Source organism: Perca fluviatilis, chromosome 13 (genome assembly GCF_010015445.1).
Source record: "Perca fluviatilis chromosome 13, GENO_Pfluv_1.0, whole genome shotgun sequence".
Lineage (NCBI taxonomy): Eukaryota > Metazoa > Chordata > Actinopteri > Perciformes > Percidae > Perca > Perca fluviatilis.
In genome coordinates this window covers 24,349,549-24,369,519 of record NC_053124.1, presented here as the reverse complement: position 1 = coordinate 24,369,519, position 19,971 = coordinate 24,349,549, and positions in this window count along the sequence as shown.

Genomic DNA, 19,971 nt, shown 5'->3' with positions numbered 1-19,971 from the left:
TGTCCAGGTTTCTGTGCACCTGCTGCATGTGGCCATTTCATCATTCCCTCCCGCAGAAGGAATGACGTAAACAGGCCATACACATTGTATAAATATGTCAGCTGCAGAAGCTGATATAACATAAACTAATACACTAATGCATAATGATATGTGGAACCATAAGAAGATTGGTTACACTTGGATACACATGGTAATGTGTTCTTATACATATGTATACAAACGCATAACACCCTTCACTCCTATTGATAGCAGCTAACCTGCACGCACAGTAATGAGTTAGGTTGTGTACAAATGCATAAATACTGTGAATTTATTAATATGACACTTTTTAAGATATGAGATATGACGTTTTTTACTCTTCTTTCCCAAATATTACAATATAACAGCATTTTTTTTTAATTGTTACCAGATTAAAACATTTTTTAGCCTTAATACTAGTGATAATTGATAAGACAAGGTGTCAGATCCTTCAAACAAGAAAAATCTTATTCCTTAAGGAAATCTGTAAATCCTACATTAAACTCCGCTAAATCTTCACACTTTGGACAACATAAAGAAAAAAGAGAAAGTTTGTTAAATAATTAATAATGTTTTATCGAGAAGGGGTAGGATTAAATAAATCAAGTGTTTTGTTATGATGTATCCATGTTATCTATATTATTAATTTCTGAATGAGCTGATTTTTTTTTGTTTTTTTTTTACAAGAAAAAATAAATGACATTGTGAAAACCCTAATATTAAATGTAAAGATGAGCAACAATGACTATCTTCTGTCTCACTACCAAAGCACTGACAGGAGAGCTATGAATCATATTGAGAAGTGCTGTTCATGGTTCAAATATGTAAACCGGCTTGGATCCATTAAGCCGTTGACATTCTAACCACAATTAAAGCAAAAAAATAATAATAAAAACTCCTAGGAGTAGAATTTGTAACTGTGGCATGCATTGAACAAGACACACACACACACACACACGGCTCATATATACTGTAGAGTATAAATCCGGCATAAGTAATTACATTAAACAACACACTAGACTCATTACACATTACAGCTCTCCCAGATGCAGGCCGAGGTGTGATAATCGCCATCTTTATCTAAATCATTTTTATTGTGTATGACAGCTAATGCCAATGGTCACTTTACACGTCATTTGGAGTATATGGTTTGATTTTATATACTGATTAAAATGTTTACAATATGAATTTTCACATAGATGCTGTAATATGAAGAAAAACATACTTCGGCAAATGTATAACACGTAGCAAACACACTAATGTGTTGTGATACACGTGCTGTCATGAGTAATGTACATTATTTTTATGTAGTAATTAGGACTCTGAAGGAAGGTGTTTTGTGCATCTAAATTATTTCAGTGAAGCCACTCAGTTGCAATACAACTAACACAAAAGCCCTGCAATAAATGTTTTAGAGAGGCGTTGATTCCTATTAATGGTCATTTTGAAGGATGTATTTTGTGGTGCTAGTGAGTCGTATTGCATTATACTGAAAAGTGTATTTGCATATTGTTTTTAAATGAATACACATACTAGCTATAGCCGCAATGATTCATAACTATTTTGGTAAACGATTATATTTTTCATAATTTTCTGTCATTTCATGAGCGAAAATGTGAAACACTGTGGTTCCAGCTCCCATGTGAGGATCTTCTGCTTTTTTAATTTTCAAATCATCGTAAACCAAATATATTTGTGTTTTGGACTGTTGGTCCAAGACATTTTTAGAAATTACTTTGGGCTCTGTGAAATTTTTATAGGCATTTTGATCAGATTTTGTATTGACCAAACAATTAACAGATTAATCAAGAAAATAACTGGCAGATTAATTGATATATGGACTCTTTGTCTAAAAGAGATTCAAATAAACAAAACTTTAATGCTATTAGTCATTCATATTAGCCCTAATGGTAGCTATGTAACATTTTCCTCAAACCTGTTCCTTAATGTAGAAAACCACATGTAAAGGGTATTTTGACATCACTTTGAATTGCTAATTCTAGAAAATGCAACTATTGCATGATATCTAAGAAGCATTTTAAATTAAAAGTCTAAAATGAAATTAACCTTTACTGAAAAACCAAGTTTTGCATCTGTAAAAATGACAACCCGGTAAATGTTCTAAACAGACATTTATAGCTAAAGGACATCTGGATCGTCATTCTCTTGGCCAACTTTTGAATTCAGAAGACCCTTAAAGCTTTTCAAAGCTGTACTTCCTAGAATTAATGTTATTCAGCATCGCTCCATGTCAGATGAAAAACTGGCTTTCCACTTTTAAAAGCAGGCAGATTAAATGCAGTTGTAAATCTTTCACCAAACAACTGTAGACACTTACCCTGTGTGTACTGATGTGTTTTTCAGGGTGGCTAATTAAATACCTGTCTTATGAGTCCTGATTATGGTAATCGACTGCCAAGCAGGCAGCTCTCTGTAGATCAGACAGTGGATGTCCTTGTGATTAGAAGTGCAGCAGAGCTGGAGAGGACCAGCGGAGTAGATCATTAGTAGGTCTAAATGTGGTAGCACCACTCAGGGGGCCCTATGATCACTCCTGAGAGAGTGGGAGGCACACAGAGAGGAGAGAGACTGTGTTTTTGCAAAGGCCTGTTTCCCTTCTATTCTGTTCCATCAGCCAAGGCAGAGAGTGAGGTAAGGTTTAGGGTAGATTTAACATCAAAAAGATAAGAGATGATAGATATCTTTACTTTGGCACCTAAGTCTTACCTGATCCTGTTCCAAACTGAGTTACTTTGATGTAGCTGGGAAAGTATGGCATGAACAGGACAGTTTTTAAGTGAATTTTTATCCACCGTGGTGTTGAATTTGACTATTTAAATTCAAGAAGATCACTGCTAAACATGTAAGAAAGCAATGTACTTAAAGAAAGAACAGTGTTAGTAACCCACTCAACCAACCGCCCTCTTTGCATTGTGTGTGGGCCCTGTCGCCTTTGTGTCTATATTCCATGGCAGCTTCATTATACACGCAGAGACCCAAACACCAAATACTACTCCTATGCAGGAATAAAATTACCTTTCAGTTAGTTTGTGGAATTTAGTTTTAACAATTTTAATTAAGAATATGTGCCATGTCTGTAAAATATAACCTGAAAAAGTGAAAGGTGTTAAAACTAGATCTTGACGCAGGCAGGCCTTCTTTTACGAAATAGGGGCACAAGATCAGGTAATAATGCTTTGTTGATATTGTACTTTATTATTTGGTAATGTGCAACTACTGAAATGACCAACTGTGGATCTGCTTTCAGTGTTTTAAAGTCATACTTGAAAATGAGCTACTGCCACCCCCAATATTTAGTATAGTATAGTATTTGGTACAAGCAGAAGTCCTAAAGAGACTTTTGGAAAAGGAATTGGTATTGGTGATTTTTTTTTAATAAATATGTATATAAATGTTTTTTTTTTGATTTGTGGCTAGAATAGAGATTACATGAGGTAAAAACTGTTAAGAGCACTGATTAGGTCTGAGCTCTGGAATACAGTATGTGATGAGATTAGTTGGGCTGCCATGGCAACACTATCTGTGACCTTAATTGGAATGGAAAATATACAGCACAACAGTAATACCTACATGCTGACATGTGCTGGGTGGCTGTGTCTCAGGGTTAGAGCGGGTCGGCCCTCAACCACAAGATTGGTGGTTCGATCCCAGGCTCCTCCGGCCACATGCCCTAAGTTGGTCCCCGGACGCTATATGTGGCTGCCCAATGCTCCTAATGCTTAGGACGGGTTAAATGCAGAATTGAATTTCACTACATTGTACTGTACAGTTGTATGTGACGAATAATAAAGTTTCTTCTGTATGCTCTGTTTCTCTGCATCACATTCACAATGCACAGCAACTGTCTGTCTTTCTCTCGCTGCCTTCCCATCTGTCACACACATACACATAGGTGTACGCGCTTCTACACCCACCACCAGCACTGTGCACGCACAGCAGAGTGCCTGCTTTGTGTGTGCTCGGAGACCGCTGTGCTCTATTTGACATTATATTGAGTTTGCTGGGGTTGAAGACAGGGTGTTTGCTGAGCCTAATTTACCTGGGCTAGACCTCACAGAGGGCCTGGGAGGGGCTGATAATTAAAAAGGCTTGCTGCTGCTGGGATGGAATATTCATGGGAGATTAATTCCACCCTCAAACATCCCTGCACTTCACTGAGATGTGTGTGTGGTGTTGTTTATATGTGTATGTGTGAGAAGAGTGTGTGTGTGTGAGAGAGTGAGAGAGATTGTGTGTGTTTTTGTGCTTGTCGACACCCCTCTGTGACCTTCCTCTCTCCCCATAATGTAAAGTCATCAAAACGCTGCAGAAGATATTTAGGTCAGTGTGAGACACCACACACAAGATGTGTGTTGTGTGTGATGAAAGACAGAGCAGAGTGAGAGACAGAGAGAGAAATAATGAAATTGACAGGTCCCATGAGGTGATGACAGCATGCTGTCCTCACTAGTTGATGGATGACAAATGCTCTGTGTTCATGTCTATCAGAGTCCCATCACATCTCTGTCAATACAGCACAAGTTTAACAGAAAATATGGCCTTTTGGCTTTAATTAATTTTGTCACTGACATTTTCTTCCACAGATAATGTTTTCTTGACATGTGGATCAGTGATGACTTATAAAATGTCATCAACTAAATTTTGCTAGTGGAAAAAAAACATGAATATGTATGCAGAGCCCTTGCTACATAATAACTGTGAATATTGAATGTATCTTGTGAATCTTTACCTGGACACCAGAGGACTCACCTTTTCTAAACCTAGCCAATCGTCCCAAGATAGCTATTTTCATCATGGGTCCTTACTGTATGTGCCTGTGAATGTCTGGAAAGCCTTGACCTTTTATCCAAGTGGCATGCATGCACTGGCTCATCTCAGTCTCTCTTTTTCCCCCTCTTCTCCCTCTCCTCCTTCCTCGCCTCATTACGGTGAATTTGAATCTTAGGCCATTAAGGAGCGTGAGGCGAGAGTCTGAAATGAGATGAAAACAGTAGGAAGGCAATAAAAAAAGCCTTGTTAGAAGAATTTTATTACCGTTTTCTCCGCTCATCGTCTGGAGAACAGCCTGCATCACACCATGCACTGGATCTATATCCGTCATAATGGGGCTGGAAAAAGACCTTTGCTTTTTTAATTTCTCTCATGCTTAATGCAGACAATTTAAGAAGACATTCTGGACCATATTCAATTACTCTAAAAACCAACAGCAGTGAATGTATCCCCCTGCTGACATCTAAAAATATACTCTACTGCCAGATTTTTAGAAATCAAGCAGCACATGACCCCACATTGGTATTTTGTACGAGGATCTAAAGCGGAGCAATTTTCATATACCTGACTAGATACGGGCCTCTGCCCCAACCTTTATTCATAATTATCTGGCTTTGTGTTTGAGAGAGAGATAGAACAGCAGATGAAGACACAGAGCAGATTGAGCTATTTGTTATCACAGCTTATCCCAACACCGGGATGCCTGCTATTATACTGCCAAGACTGGGAATGACAGGTGGAAAATGGGATTCTTCCCACTGCTCTGTTATTTTATTGGATTTTTTTCCCTCCCTTATTCTTTCTAGTGCATTTTCGGACGGATTGAGAACATTCTTCCTGTGTGCATTAATTGAGGTCATGGAGGCGAGGCCAACAAACTGGGAAGGTGGTGGCTGAGGGCAAGGTGGGAGAGGAGGAGGGGGAGGAGGTGATGGTGGCTGACATGCTGATAGTGAACGATAAACATTTTTCTGCAGTTGTTATCCTAGGTGAGGCTATGACCTCTCTGGCTTGTTGATTTTAATGTTTGGCCAACGCGTTATCTCTCTACCACAGAGAGCAGCAGATACTGTCTGGAATATTAGTGTCATGTTAGCTGGGCAAAGACACTGGGATGCTAAAGCTTTGTTCTCCATAGGAGTGTGGGCATGTGTGTTTGTGTGTGTGTGTGTGTGTGTGTGTTTGTGTGTTTCTAAGCACGTAGGTGAGCAAACACACCTAGTGTTGCCGGTATGGCGCTGCATGTTATACAGCTCAATTTGTGTGGAATCCTAAAGGCCTGTGTGTGAGAGAACACAAAGCTGCAGCGCCTCAGCATGAGGAAGATATGAAGTATATATTTAGCTTGGACTGCTATGCGTGCCTTTACCTCCTGATGTCAGCTCACAGGGGGATTGCATGGATTAAAGATAGCATTCAAGTTGATTAATTATTTATTCATCCACTTCCACCTACCCCCACCACACCACTTACACCCCCTGCAGGTGAGTACAATGCAATTAGATATCTGCAAATGAAGATTCACCCAATCTGAAGCGAACTGTGGACGAGCTGCGTGTTGGGTTGAAATATGGGCACAATGGGTTACCAAGCAGTTTAGTCTTGTCTTATGTTGAAAATGTTTTACAGGCAGTCGTGGGATGCTGTGTTGCTGCAAACAAAGTGAAAAAAATGAAGCAGTGGAGGATTAAGTTGTGATGAAGCTGAAGAGGAAGTTTAGCGTTATGTGCGTGATGCAGTGGCATGTGAGAGAAGCAGAATATGGGGGAAAAAAGAAGATTGCATGAGTTGCTGTGGATTTGTCAGTGGGTGATTTCATGTGCAAGTGGACTCTAAGCATGAAATGATGCTTGTGTGTGGCAGAAAATGAGGGCATGTGTGCATTATTGCGTGAGTGTGTGAATATGTATGTGTGTGGCCATCTTTATACCCTCTGGTCAGGTACTAGCACATGAGATAGGGTCAACTTACCCCTGCTGAACAGATGGGGGTCAATTGGATGCACCCATGCAGAGCCAGCCTAACCTTGAACACTGGCACTGGGTGCAGGTTACCTATCCAATTTACCCATGGCTCCCCCTGCCAAGTGGAAGAGCCATGCCAGCCATAACCAGCCCTCTCCTCCTCCCCCTACAATCTACTGTGCTCCCAGCTGCCAACTACCCCCTAAGCCACCAGTCAGAGAGAGAGATGAAGAGGGGGATGGAGCGTTGAGCGTGTGAGAGACAACAAAAAAAGAGGGATTGGCTATAATGTGGATTTACAGAGAAAATGAAAGGAGAAACGAGATATGGGATATGGCACATTGGAAATGGGAGAGGGGAGATTGAGACAAAAAGAGAGGATTGACAGAAAATAGGTTAAATCAGGGAGGATGTCTTTTAGTGAGAGGGGCCAGAGGGGAGGGAGAGGGAGAGCTTCAGCCTCAACGGCTTTCTGGTAAGCATGCATGCAGGGCCTTCTGATTATTGTATCTCATTGGCAGCCATTGCAGGGCTTCTTCATGTGTACTAATTGTCAGCTGAAGAAATGCAGACAATGGATTGTCTCAAATATTACACTGGTCACAATCTGCTGCAGGCAGAAAACAGTAGATAAAGACATAGAAGCCAAATGCCAAGTTTTCCCTTGGCCAATTACAATAAGCTGAAAATACACTGTATAATGGCGAAAACCAAAATGACTTCCAGAGTGAGTGTTGTTTTTTCTTCTTTTTGTTGAAAATGTAAACATGACTACTTAATAATAGTTTTTGCTAACCAAAACACTAAGGAACTTATTATGTTTGCAAAATGTACAGTATCTCATTTTCCCACAGAAAATAGGAAATGGATTTGACACATGCAGTTCCTCAAAGTCAGTCAGTAAATTCTACTACATCAGCTGTAATTGGAGTCTGACAAAAACACATTTGAATGGTCGTCGTTTACAAGTACTGTATCTTCCACCTGTATTTGTCAGTTTTGTCAATTGGTCACATGAAGTGGCATCCTGTTGTTGAGTTAAATCAAGGCAAATGCCAAAGGCAGTCATTAAAGTTAAAATTTTGAAGCTCACCGTATCCTTTTCTTTGGCGGCAACTATGACTATAAGTAGTACTGGTAATTACAGGTGTGTTTAGGATCTCACTTCGCAGAGATCCAAACAGTGTCAGTCCGAGTGAGTCTGTTCTTTTAGCTCTGCCTACCCTCTCTGGCAGACCAACCACTGCTGGATGATGGAAAACACGTCACTAACTGCACCGCTTGTAATTTTTCCTGGGAATCTCGCCACAGACATTGAGAACCAGATCAACGTACATTTGCAAATGTAGCGTTATCAGCACCATGGCCAACCCGCAGAAAGCGCACGCTGTGATACTTAAGCTTACATCGTATTTACCAAACCTGCAGTTCATCGGGTAATCAGCGCCTTTCTCCGCCCACGTTACCATAAATTGCACTGTAGCAAAGCGTTAAGAACTGGTTGCATCTGAACCAATACCACTACCAATACTGGTACCTGGATTTCGGTTCCGGTACCCAATTTTTTTTCGGTACTTTACCTCTGTAATTACAAAAACAATATTTTTTTTATATAGTTATATATATATTTATATTTATATAATTCCAAACCTATTTACTTAGAACATTATGTTATTTATTTAGAATATTTTACACTGACAGAAATTAAACCCCTCCCTCTCTCCTCCCAAACCCATCCCTACAACCTATTAAATTAAATGATTATACATTTCTAACTCATTGTAACTTTTATTGTTGTATTTGTATATTATTCTATTTTAGCCTGATTTATTTTAATTATGACTGTTTTTAATTGCTCTTTAGTAGAAATAAAGTTGCCTTACAACCTCCGCCTGTCAGTCAGTTCCCAGGGCACGGAAACCACTGTTGTGCCTGCTAGTGTCAGAGGAAGTGTAATGTCAACAGCACCGCCACCGCTTTCGGCTCACAGTTAATATCACATCGCGGTGAAAGGTGTCTGCGTGAAGTTTTGAAAAACTGTAACCACACTTGAAACCACTTTATCGGCATCGCAGTGACTCACTGTGACTTCAACCAAACTGCAGAGCCGACCTTGCTCCGTCCGCACCTCTGCACACGCGTGTGTGTCGGACCTCTGCTCTCTGTCAACGTGCAGAGAGGACAGATACGCTTACGCTTACTCTCAGGTACCGAAATTTGGCACCCTTTGATTTCACGTGAACCAATGCTCGGTAGTACCGACGTGATTCGGTCGGTACCGGTAAAAGTACCGGGTTAGGTACCCAACCCTACTGTTGATGCTATGACTGTTTGAAATGATCCTGATGCCAATATTTGTAATGTAGCGAGGAGTTTAACAACTGCTGGAATGGAATGTGTACGCTGAGTTCGGAGATTCACTGTCATCTTTGATTTCTTCCAGTAACTGTAATATTGCATGGCTGCTTAATTTGTAACGCTTAATGATTTTGTGTTTACCCAACTGAAAAAGTGTGATCCTTGTGGCAAAAATCTTTTCAGCTCGTCTCCTTGGCCTATGTCTTGGTCTTGCTCGGATTACTCCTTCCATTTTACCAGGAGGCATACGTGAGGAAACCCACTTCCAGGTTTACACCTGCTTTTAAGAGGCGGAGAAAATTCTCCGCAAAATAGAGGCGCACTTTCACGGGCAGTTTTTGTACATACTGCGGAATACCTAATTAGGCGCACTTTACGCTTCCCCTCCCATCTCTTTATGGGAAACTCCCACTTTCCCCTTGACCCTGCCGTGAATGCATATGCATGACACGGAAAAGAGCAATTTGCCATTTTCAGTTCCTGCGACAGGCAGTCTGTGCTTTTACGTCAGTGCGGCCTGTTTGTACATACCTCGCCATGCTTTTACGCGCACGTTGCGAAACAAATATGCCTGAAGTGGGCACAAAAGCGTTAGTACATCTGGCCCTCAGTTTGTAATATTATTACATTATTATATTATTATAAATGTATTGGCTTTTCATCTGTGGGTCACAGGCTCAATCACCATTGTGTTACCTCATTCGGCAATAGATGATGGTGAGCCCAGACAGAAAAACATGTCATATACACAAAAATACCATAAATATAAAAGATAAGCTAAAAAATGCCCCCCAAAAAGTGCCCAATGTTTTCAGTTTGAGCCTCAGGTTCTCTGTTTGTACCCCTCAGATCTACAATAAGAGTTGTCCCTACCTCCTTCCAGATGGCGTTCCCTCAAAGAGGCTAAGTGCTGGGTGAAAGATGTTAAAAGCTTTTTGGTGAAGCCGAACTTTATAAAATGAAGAGAAAGATGGCAGGCAGTGTCTTGTAACTATTTTCTTTAATGCATTTGTTTAAGCAGGAGTCAGGCTACCAAGCCGAACTGTGATGGAGAATTTCAGCACACTTTACACAACTGATAAACTGAACCAAAACTCCAAATTAAAGTATGGGAAGATGCTGATGTAAACGTTGGAAGCAATACTAAGTCTTAGCAGGAGAACTGTAAAGTAGATACCTCTTTTCCCAGAGGAAACACACACCCCATAAACACAACACAGACAGATTGTGTGTGTGGGCATTTGTGTGTAAGAGAGACAAATGAGAGTATGTATAGCAAATTCTGTCAAGTCCATTTAATTCATTCAGACACACACACAGCCACAGTCCCCTGACATCTTCGCAGTCGTCGTGTTCTCGAATCCGGTATTCCCAGGTCCGGTGTGACAGATTGCAGACGAGCCAAGCACTTCCTGGTTTCTGCTCTGCTTCTCCTATCAGAGGCCACCATCTCATCTGACACGGCCGGCCAAAAGCCGGTCCCGTAATCACATCAGAGAGAGCAGAAGGAGTGACAAATCACATTACAAACACTGACTCACTGCAGTCATTGTGTAGCCTCGATCCCGTTCTCCGTCTTTGTTCGTATCTCACCGATGAAGATTCATGGTTTGGCCTGTGGGAGGAAGAGTAATGTGATAGAGAGGCAGGCTGTGAGTGAGACTGGATGAGTGTGATTGCGTGTTTGCATGTTTGCAGGTGTATGCAGTATATAAAGCTGACACTCGCTAGCCCACAGGCAGGTGGGATGTTTGGTGGGCTAGTAGTTCACTTGGCCTGCTTTTGTTCAAGTAACTGTGCCGAGGTAATGTCATTTCTTTGTGTGTGTGTGTGTGTGTGTGTGTGTGTGTGTGTGTGTGTGTGTGTGTGAGAGAGAGAGAGAATGAAAACATCAAGCCATATTCTTTTGATATTTGTATAAATAACAGCAGTGGGTGGGGGTGAAAAAGTTCATTTTAAGAGATATTTATAAAAACACTTGCAAATTTTGCGATTCCTGACTGCATCAAGAGTTACGTGTACATTAGTAGCTCAATTGACGCACATTGCTGGGATAGAGCCCTCCCCTTCTGCCATCTCGGCCATCTATTTTGCGAAGGAGCCGTCGCTGCATCCATAGCTTAGCGCCGGCCGGGATGGTTTGTTATAATTTGTTATAAATCAAATAATACCATTAATAAATTGCTAAACATGTATAACTCACTAAATATTCTGATCACCTGGAATATGTAACAAATACACATTCTGGAAATATGCTTATTTGCTTTCTTTCTAAGACAGAGATCTTCAAACAGGGGGTCCGGGACCCCTAGGGGGTCCTCAGAGTCATTGCAGGCGGGCCTCCAAAATTTTATATACATATTATTAGCATAAATTCCCACTGATGATGGGCTTACTGGCCTATAGGTAAGGTAGTAACTAAGATAGCAGCCCACAGATACAGTTAATCCTAGACTCTGTGCCACATGTGTAACATTAAAAGATGATTTATAAAATCATGCCAACAATTAATATTTTAATAGCTTATGCAAAAAGGGTATGTAAGAAGGCTTTAGGTTGCCCTAACAGTTATTGTAGGCCCAGTTTAAATTATGCAACTTCATTTTTTAGGGTTAGGGTTAGTTAGTTTATCTACATTGTTATCAATGTATTTTAACTGTGGATATAGCATTCAATAATACTTTATTGCTGGACATGGTTGCTTGTTTCCTACTTTTGTGTTTCACACTCAGCTTAAAAAACTGAAGGATGAACTTTTCTTCTGAGAAATACAATAATTTGAGTTAAATTAATTTGAGTGGCACTGACAATGCACCATGAATGCAGCCAATCAACTACAAATCGCTGTGTTTATAGATAACCCTATTAGTGCAGCATTTGGTGCAAAATTACAGGGATTTTATGCTTATGATGCCCCAAAGTGATGGATAGCACCCTTAATAATCAGGCAGCTCACAAAAAAAACTTTTCTTTGTAATTTACATAATTATGAGCGGATGATAGAAAGGTAAGTAGGTTGGTGGTGCCATATGAAAGTGACATTTAGAAAATTAGACAACAGGCAAGGGTTTGGTAGTGCTTAGCTTTGATCAGACACACTGCTGGTGTCATAGATTTTGGCCAATTGTGGTTATACCCTAGCCTGACAAGCCAGACCCACATCAAGATGTTGGGTCTGGGAACTCACCATTGGCAGGGCTCAATCCGAGGGGCGGGTTAAATGGTTGTCTTTCAAATTCCCTCTGCACGCAATAGGATAGCGCCACAACCAACCAGAGCAACGAAGAAGGTATCCAGTTGGCAAAATTCCGAACACATTTTCCTTTTTTAAGAATGACTTCAGTGCTGTTCTTTGTTCTTTTCTCAAAGAAAAGCTGAACTCCAAGTCTTCCAGAGTCTCGGCCAAAGCTGATTTGAAAGACCGCTGTTCGCCACCAGCAGCAGCCATCGTCTTTGTTTTCAAGTAGCAGGGAATTCATGCGGAACCGTCGTAACTCTGCCGTCATTATGTTAAACCCGCCCACCGACTCTATACACGATGTGATTGGCCCGGCTGGAGTTTGGCTTTTCCAGCTCGCAAGCCAACGTGGAGTTGCTAGACCCCCTGGCTGCAAATTACATTTGCTGCCGATAGGGTGCGTCTAGATTTCTAGGCTAGTTATACCCCAGAAACATTCTCCTCTCCTTTTCTCTCCTCCCTCCCCTCCTCTTCCCCTCCCTCCCCTCAGCTCCTCTCCTCTACAGTATATTGATCTGTTACCAGTAGAGCAGTGGGACACACATGGATCTTAACACCCTCCTGCCTGGGAATTCAATACAAGAACATACAAGCTACACTGCGGCATTTTAACGCACACCACAATGACAAGTACCTGGTTAAATTGATGACGACTACACACACACACACACACACACACACACACACACACACACACACAGTAATAGTGACAATAACATTGATGACATGTTATTGTATGTATCAGGGGTCAGATTAGGTAAAGCTTAGGCCAGTTAGTCCATTGGCTTGAACTGTATTTTTTTCTTTTTTTGCATCTTTCCTGTTCTGTTTTACTTGCAAACATTAATTGCAGCTTGAATCATCCTCAAATCTCCAACACTCAATTTGTATAAAAAATAAAAGTGTCACTGCAAAACAGTCAATGTGAGTAAGCATGCATACTGTACATTTCTTTAGTGTGTATGTGCATGCATGGGATGTGCGTGTGTATGTGTGTGCGTGCGTGAATAATACAGTATTTCAGTCTACTCCGAGGCATAATTAGATGGACTGATAAATAAATAATAAATAGTGTCAGCAGTGTGTCAGACGATATTTCCACAAGTGTTTTCTCTATGATTGCGTTGTTTTAATAAGGAGCTTCACTTGGTGCAGTTTAAGTTGAGTGATGTCAGCACTGTCAGGGTAAAGTAGGAGAACAAAATGTCTTGATACTGTAGCCTTGTAGTCTGTGTGTGATGTATAAAGAATCTCATTTAGCATCCTGGCAATACTCCAGATCTGTGAATATGGTTGCTTTCTGGCACTAGCTTCCTTGGTTGACCCACCGATTTTTACTTTGTTTTAACTTGATGAAGTTACAAAGTGTATTGATGTTTTTGTTCAAAGCAATAAGGGCATCCAGTTTCTGGGTAAAATAATTAATTTGCCACCAACTGTTGTATCTTCACAGTGTGGTATAATTCCCCAAGGCTTCAGGTGCCCGTATTTAGCCTTTCATCTCGTTATTTTGGGCTGAGAAGGAGGGAATTGTTTACCTGATCTGCACACTAACTTCCTTGTTCCTTCCTTCCTTCCTCCACTCACTTTGTGCTCCCAATTTATGCTTTTAGAGGTGACTTCTAAAGAAACTGTTAAAATGTCATTGCATTTCCCTGTGAATGCAACTGGCACACACAAAGCAATTTGAAAACCAGATGCAATCTCAAAGTATATGCACACACTGAAATGCATATGTACACACAATCATGCACAAATAGAATCTTGAAGCCCCATAAAAAGAAACACTGGCAGGTACAAGTACATGCCACACAACCAAATATGAACAACAGTGTGCCAAAATGAGGCAGCTCATAAAAACTCCTGAAAAAGATAAACTGCTGATTTTTTTGTGCCTACACACACACAATTTAGCTTTATTCAGTACAATACACAGTTTTAGATATTTAATACAATGGAGGGTAAAGAAAGTTCAGCCAAAGTTTGAGGAACAATTTTTCATTCACACGCCTCGAGAAATCCCGCTATCGGAATGCATGAATATTCTGCTTTGAATTTGCATATGCTTAGCTCTTCATTTTTTGGCCCACTTTTGCCTTGCGCCATAGGCAGGTGTAATCAATTATGCAAATAGGAATGTTGTCATAGCAAAATTGAGCACTGTCAGTGCACTTGAGTTGAAGGATGTTGACACACCTTCTTATCTTGCACTTGTAAATAGAGCAAAGCTTCAAGTAGCCATGCGTGTTTGGAAATTGTCAGGTAATGTCAATACAGCAATGTATTATGACTCAACAACTTGCGTGCGTGCGTGCGTGCGTGCGTGCGTGCGTGCGTGCGTGCGTGCGTGCGTGTGTGGTTGACTCACTGCCAGTTCACAGCTCCTGCTTCCGACTAGCTCGCTCGGACCGGGCAACTCCTCTGAACACCAGCTCTTCTCTGTCGATCCGGGCGTCCAGTCTGCTCTTCGATGTGGATGTTCAATTTAAAGGTGTATATACAGCCCGTTTGTTGTGTGAGAAGACCACTTCCTCAGTCTTTTTGTCTTGAAAAATGTCTCACCTCTGGCGTCTTCCTCGTGGCATGTACGTTCCAGCTCCAAAGCGCCTGTATTCTCTCCACGCAGGTGCCACTGAAAACGGCTAATGAGTCAAGGACACAACCCCCCAAGTGTGATGTTAAAAAAGGATGAAGGATGAAGCAAAAAATATTCATAAATGGAACGGAAATTCTCCATGTACCGGCTACTAAATTCTTAGGAGTAATTTTAGATGAAACATTGAATTGGAAAAACCATTCTGATCATGTACTTTATGCAACAGGCCAATGAAGAGGCTTGGTATATTGAGAAAGGTTTATTCTTTGATACAGCTTTCTTCTTATTCAGCTATTTATTATAGTCACATTTTTCCCTATATCAACTACTGTAATATTGTTTGGGCTGCTACATATCCTTCATTTCTCAACAAACTACTTGTAATTCAAAAGAGGTTCACTTTCTAACAGAAGAGATCCATCTGCTCCTCTATTCAGGAAGTATTTATTGCTGTCTTTAGATAAGGTAAATGTTCTTTGGACATGAATGTTTATATTTGAATTAATGAACTGCAGGCAAGATCTTTAAATCTTTCTTCAGATATTCACTCACATTCACCTAGGCAAAAATGTACCTATTTGTCGTACATCAAGGCATCTTTTTTTTAAATCATATATAGAATTCATTGAATATGTCACAAAGTATTAACGTCTTTGCCAGCTTTCTGTCACGTCTCGTCCAATGTCAAGTCTCTGTGTTTAGTTGGCTTCATGTTTTCTGTTGGTTTTCCATTTCCTGTTTTATTTTGTAGTCTCTCTGTTCTCTTATGTGGTGTCTTGTTTTACTTCCTGTCTTTTGGTTTTCCCACCTTTGTGATTGTTTGCTCCGCCCAGATGTTTTTCACCTGTTCCCTAGCCCTAGTGTCACCTGTCCCTTGTTTGCTCGTTAACACTTGTGTTTAGTATCTGTGTTTCCTTCTCTGTTGTCAAGTCATTGTATTGTTTTCTGTGAGAGTGTGTGTAGTCTACCCCTTTGGTCTCTGTGTTCCTGGTATTTTTGTGATTCCTGTTTTTGTGATTCTGCCTGTTCCTGTTTTTGTATTTTGCCTGCTATCTTCGGAGGCCTGGGGTCCGTTTCAGAAAGCAGGTTTAGTGAAAACTCTGAGTTTGTTAACCCTGAGATGAGGGAAACTCTGGGTTTTCTGTTACAGAAAGAGAGGTAACTTCACCTCAGAGTCAGTTACTATGGTAACTGAGTCTGTGAACCTAACCAGAGGCCTGTACTACGAAGCAGGATTTGGCGTTAACGAGCTAACTTAAAGTGATGGTTCGGAGTAATTTCACCCTAGGGTCCTTTGCACAATGATCTTGAGCCAAACACCCCCCCAGAAGCTTTTTTCACCTGGGTCGAACATTGGGAGCGTTAGCGTAGAGTAGCGTTATCAGCTGAATAGCTTAGCGCAGAGGCTAATGGATCCGAAGTGTCTCTTAACATTACCCCACTAATAATGCCCGAAATGATACCAAACGTCTACGGTAGTACAAATAGGTTATGCACTCATAAAACGATGGATTGTAAAGTTTGTAAGTACACCAGAAGTTTATGTAAATAACACTTGCCTGCTGGCTTCTGCTCTCTGCTGCTGCTGCTGCTGCTGCTGTTACTACCGGGGTGTAAGAGTGCTTAGGGCCCCCCTACAAATTACAACACCGAAAAGAGATGCAACAAAAATATTTATTAATTTAATGATTAAATAAGGTAATGTCTCCAAACTTACCTCAATTATTACTTGTCTCCTGCTAGTTATACTACAGCACTTACTTTAAAAAATAAGTTAAATTAAAAAATATTTTTGTTGCATCTCTTTTCGGTGTTGTAATTTGTAGAAGTCCCTAAGCACTCGTCTTACAGCAGCAACAACAACAGCAGAGAGCAGAAGCCAGCAGGCAAGTGTTATTTACATAACCTTCTGGTGTACTTACAAACTTTACAATCCATCGTTTTATGAGTGCATAACCTATATATACTAGTGTAGACCTTTGGTATCATTTCGGGCATTATTAGTGGGGTAATGTTAAGAGACACTTCGGATCCATTAGCCTCCGGCTAAGCTATTCAGCGGCTAACGCTACTCTACGCTAACTCTCCCAATGTTAGACCCAGGTGAAAAAAGCTTCTGGGGGGGTGTTTGGCTTGAGGTCATGGTGCAAAGGACCCTAGGGTGAAATTACTCCGAACCATCACTTTAAGGCTCAACCCAGGATTTCTGTACTACGAAGGTGGATCAGTTGTTATCGGGTTCAATCGCCGTGGTAACTCATGCTGAACACCTAACCTGGTCGGGAGCAGGTTAAGTTGGAGATCAGAGATCAACTGGTGTAAAAGCACCGCCTACTGACCAATCAATAGGTCGATTGATAACGGCGTCACCGTTCTTAAAGAAGATCAGGCGGAGCTCGGTGCAGAGAGAGAGAGAGGGAGAGAGGGGTGCTCTCATAAAAGTTTAAACATTTAGAGACTAACAACCCATTAACATGGGTATTTTTATGAAATATAGCCTATATATTTTAATGGGAGGGAATTACATATCGGCTTCTTGAGCCGTGTGTCGCCAATGCGCACATCGGTTTGAATTATGTTTTTATATTTTTTATTTGCTCTCACAATCACTTCCCACTGCCAAGGTTGCAACTGAAATAATAGGCTTAAGCAACGACAGTTTATGGAAAGCCCAAGTGTAATTATGGTCAGATCTTGGTCCTGACTGATGGGGAAGTGATATTGGAGTTGTGATTTAAACATCTACAGCGTCGGCTATTTTTTTTTTTGCCAGCTTTCCTTCCTGTTTTAGGAACCAGTGACTGTATTGTGTTTTCCCTGGAAAACCGAGTCTGTGTCCTTCATATTTATGTAGAACTATAATTTGCTCTCCTTATATATAACATGCGGCTCTGGTAGATGTTTGTGATTGGTCGTGGTGCGCAAACACCGCCTCTTTTATGTGAACGCGCGCGTCTCTAGATTGGACAAACCTGGGTTCATTGAACTAGTTGATAACCACCTTCGTGACGCCGGTTATCCGGGGCCGCAGTTGTTAGGGTTAGTGAGGCCATGTTGATCTTGCTTCGTAGTACAGGCCTCTGGTCGGGAGCAGGTTTTCTTCAAGAAACCTCGAGTTTCTCTCAGTCTGAGAGAAACTCAGACTCAAACTTAGGCTTCTTTACTCTCCTGCACTGTAATTGCTTGTTTAAAAAAAAATTCTTTTGTATGTACTTCATATTTTTGTGCAACTAAACTAAACTAAGACCCTGCCTCCTACTGCTTTCCTCAACCACGCCTACATCTAAATGACATTTATTAAAATAAACCAACAGAGTTATATCATAACAACCAAAGAGATGCAACACATTGGCATGTGGACTCCACATCTTCTTGCCCCAGCAGCAGTTTCAAAGGACATTTTTTGCTGTTAGTTGTTGTATCCGGTCTGATCTGGTGCTCCATTAAAATCCATGACTGCAAAAACATAGTTCATATTGACAGGGCGATGAATACTGTCCGGAGAACCTGTCCCACCATGACTACATGCAACAGTGATGATGCTTTTTTTTGCCCCTTTTTTCACAAAATTAGACTTGATCCCTTACTGGCTTTGTTGTCCCACCTGGGGTGATAATATTATGTAATTGGTAGTAGGTTTCTGTGTTTCTGACACATAAAAGCATGCAACATTACAATGCACAACAACCAAACAATGGCTACTTTTGATGTAATAGCTTTGGCTGCTGTTAATAGCTATTCTAGCAATTTCTACCAGTCATAACCACAGCAAATAACATAACATTTTATGAAATAGCATGGCCACATAAAATCTTTGAATTAGGTTACGGAAAAAATGCTATCATGTTCCAGTTTGCATTGACGGTTTGTTTCATTTAGTAAGTGGAGCTAGAAAAGCAGATATGGCAGCTGGACTACCGAGCAGCCATGGCATGACACTGGCAACTAAATCCGTTGGGCCAGCCAATGTAGGTTAGCCTACGCGGATACAATGCAGATATAAGACTGGGTCTCACAATCTCTTGTCAAAAATAGTTCCAATTCCTTTATAATTTTTTTGCACATTTGCTAGGGCATCATTTTCAGAAAGACTATCCAAACTCTTTCTATTGTAATCATATACGGCCCACACTCAGAGGCTCGTTTCTGCACCAAGCTATCAACTGTAATCTACCTCTGATTCTTTCTCTGAGAGCAGCCAGAGAAAGAAAGAGAGAGGAAGATCTGCCATCTGTTAAGCTTCAAGATAACGGCGATGAATGCCTCGGTTCTCACTTCAACCCAATCTATGGCAGTGTATTGATATGAGATTGGTTTGTACTGTAAGTGGACCGATGTTATTGCCAGCCTCCAGCCATTATATTCATTTTCATTTTTTGTAAGATCCAATTTTAGTGCAATTTGAAGTCCTCATCATCCAGCACCAAGGAATAAACAGGGGTGATATAAACAGTTTGACCTTGTTCACAGACCTCTATAACACATCACATCTATGCAGGAGTCTGGCTTTGTGGCTGTCTCTTTCTTACTTAGGATCTGCCAACTATCCAGCCACTGCTGGGCCCCTGAAGAGGCCTTTCAAGCTTTCCAGTCAAATCTTTTTTCCATATTTCTTTTTCATTTTCTTGCTTTCAAAATGTTTTTGTCTACTGTCTGTACATTTTAACATTTAAACTACATCAATATTTGTACTTGCAATTACATTTCTCATTGCAAATACACATGGCCCAGCAAGGTACTTTAAGCAGATAACGCACAAATATTACTATAACTACTATTTAAGATTACTGTCATGCCTTTCCACAATACAGGAGTCGGGTATGGCTGCAGCCTGGAGACCTCCCGTCTCATGCCTTCGACTTTTGAAAATAAAAGCTTGCGTCTGGTCCGCTATGTCTTCGTACTTTGGTGTCTTAGTTACAACATGATGGAGCTAGCAAAGCAGTTTTGTGTTTATATGTGCGGGAAATCCCACAATCTCTACAAAGCTATAGCTCAAATTGCCT